Here is a 3,042-nt window from a genome sequence, read left to right on the forward strand (position 1 = left end):
TTCCATTTTTTGGAGACATTATTTTAGAGTACAGCATAGTCTCTCTTCCTTTAATGCTTCTGTATTCATTCAGGTAAATACTACCCTTAGTTTTCTTCCTTCTCATTTTTAGGTTTTTCCCTTCCTTGATGGTTACATGACTTTAGCACAAATATATGTCTCACAAATTAGAACAGTGACTTATTGGCTCACAAAATGCTGCACCTCGTGATACCATTTGATAAAATATCTTCTATTTTAGATTGTTTTTATAAAGAAACGAGAGAAAACTAGAGGAAGAGCAAAGATGCTGGTTCTTTTCACACGCTACCCAGAGAATGATGGTACTGTCCTTTAAAATATTGCCACGCATCAACAAATTCTGGAATAGGCCTGAAACCAATCATTGTATCTCTGCTTAAATTCCAAACTACAGTGGCTTAAGAAGAGCGCTTAAGTTCTCCTATTTATAACTATTTGACTAAGATCCTTTAATCAATTTACAAGGAAGTTGTAAAAGGTAAAACCACTTTATGAACAGCCTGAAAATAAAACATTATTTTCATGCATTATATAACTCGTCTCATCACAGTGTTAAATAGGTTCTGCATTTTTTTCTAAATTAGTAAATGTCACAGGTGCTCTGAAAGATAGGCAGGAAGAAGGAATTACCTGCATTCTTATAAAAAAAAATAAAATACAGGTCTGGTGCCCCTGCCGCCTCCTGCAACGCCGCCACCGCCGCTCCGCCATGACCACCGCTGCCTCCTGCCCTGCAGCCGCCACCACCGCCTGTGTTGACGCCGCCTCGGGACCGGTTGTATGATTAGGCCACAATCTTCAAGGAGTAAACATATTGCTCAATGCTGTGGTGTTCTTGGTCACACATTTATGGAGTTTCTGAAGGGCAGTGGAGATTACTGCCAGGCACAGCACGACCTCTATGCAGACAAGTGAACTGTAGAAACTGATTAATACTCCATCAAGAAGCCCACATAAGAGTGGTTATCCTGGACATAGAAGTGTTGAATTGAAATCCACAGAGCATTTTACAAGAGTTCTGACCTGGATGGGGTAAACCTCAGTGCACTTCTTTTCTGGTGGCCTCAGTATTACTGGATTAAAGAATTGCTGCTGCTTGTTAGGAGGTTCATTTCATTTATCATTACTTACAACTTCATACTCAAGCAGTGAGAATTTCAGTGGAGTATATTGAAGTAGACTTCAGTTTCTTTGCATCATTTCTGTATTCCAACTTTTAAAAAATTATTTCATAACCCTATTGAGTATTTTTTAACTAAATTAACATGGATGGAATGAACCGCCCAGCTCCTGTGGAAGTCACATACAAGAACATAAGATTTCTTATTACACACAATCCAACCAATGTGACCTTAAACAAATTTATAGAGGAACTTAAGAAGTATGGAGTTACCACAATAGTAAGAGTATGTGAAGCAACTTATGACATCACTCTTGTGGAGAAAGAAGGTATCCATGTTCTTGATTGGCCTTTTGATGATGGTGCACCACCATCCAACCAGATTGTTGATGACTAGTTAAGCCTTGTAAAAATTAAGTTTCGTGAAGAACCTGGTTGTTGTATTGCTGTTCACTGTGTGGCAGGCCTTGGGAGAGCTCCAGTACTTGTTGCCCTAGCATTAATTGAAGGTGGAATGAAATATGAAGATGCAGTACAGTTCATAAGACAAAAGCAGCATGGAGCTTTTAACAGCAAGCAACTTTTGTATTTGGAGAAGTATCATCCTAAAATGCGGCTGCGTTTCAAAGATTCCAATGGTCATAGAAACAACTGTTGCATTCAATAAAATTGGGGTACCTAGTGCTATTGGAAGTGGAACTTGACATAGGGCCTAATTTGTTATACATATTAGCCAACATGTTGGGTTAGTGCGTAAGTCTAATGTAGCTTCCATAGGAGTATTGAAAGGCAGTTTTACCAGGGCCACAAGCTAGACAGATTTGGCAACCTCTGTATTTGGGTTACAGTCAACCTATTTGGATACTTGGCAAAAGATTCTCACTGTCAGCATATAAAATGTGCTTGTCATTTGTATCAATTGACCTTTCCCAAAATCATGCAGTATTGAGTTATGACTTGTTTCTATTCCCATGCCAGAATCTTATCAATACATAAGAAATTTAGGAAGACTAGGTGCCAAAATACCCAGCACAATACTTGTATATTTTCAGTACCATACAGAACTAAAATCCCAGGAACTATGAACACTCTAGACCTTATGTGGTTTATTCCTTCAATCATTTCAAACATTGATAATAGGGCTTACATGGTTATTTGCTCACTTTATGTTTACATCTCCCACACTCATACCAGTATACATCAGGTTTGCCTAACCATTGATTTTTTTTTTTTACCAAGTCTTACAGTGATTATTTAATGTGTTTCTATAAATCTCATTTTGTGCTATTATTTTTAAAAACTCCATTTTGAAAATCTACATTGCACAGAAGCACATGTCTTTAATGTCTTCAGACAAAAAAAGCGTTACATTAATTTAATGTTTGCACTTTGAGGTGCAACTTAACAAGGCGGGCCCGAGAAAAGAATTGGAGGGGGCTATTAATTATTTTTAGCAAAATGTTGCCTTTGTCTTGTGCAGAACATGTAGAATATGCTCTTTAATTTAGCAAAACATTTTTAAAAGGTAGAGATGCTTTCTTATTGTAATCATAAACTTCCTGAAATTATTGTAATGTTTTTCCATACTTATCAGAAGTGTGTTCGCCAACTTATTTTTGTTTGAAAGTGTAATTTTTTTTTTTACCTTCCCAGCCTCTCTTGCAAAAAAAGAAGTGGGTTTCTGCTAATGAATTGAGCAGACATCTAATATTTTATATGCCTTTTGAGCTGTGTAACTTAATATTTGGATACTTGATAATTTGTTTTATTATGTAATTGATAAAATGGTGATGTGTATTAATGTTAGTTCAACCATGTATTTATACTGTCTGGGGATGTGTGGTTATAGTTCTGTGGGAGAAATAGTTTTGTCAGTGTAAAAACTTAGTGCAAGAGCTGAA

At 36.7% G+C, this 3,042-nt stretch overlaps 1 pseudogene across 1 annotated transcript; it reads left to right on the forward strand.

Annotated features, from left to right (window-relative positions):
- Positions 1-688: 688 nt before the first annotated feature.
- On the forward strand, positions 689-2,031 carry LOC112631801 (annotated as a pseudogene). The gene has a single exon (XR_003121197.1). The product of XR_003121197.1 is annotated as a protein tyrosine phosphatase type IVA 1 pseudogene (transcript).
- Positions 2,032-3,042: the final 1,011 nt, after the last annotated feature.

This window comes from Theropithecus gelada, chromosome 9, assembly GCF_003255815.1.
Source record: "Theropithecus gelada isolate Dixy chromosome 9, Tgel_1.0, whole genome shotgun sequence".
Lineage (NCBI taxonomy): Eukaryota > Metazoa > Chordata > Mammalia > Primates > Cercopithecidae > Theropithecus > Theropithecus gelada.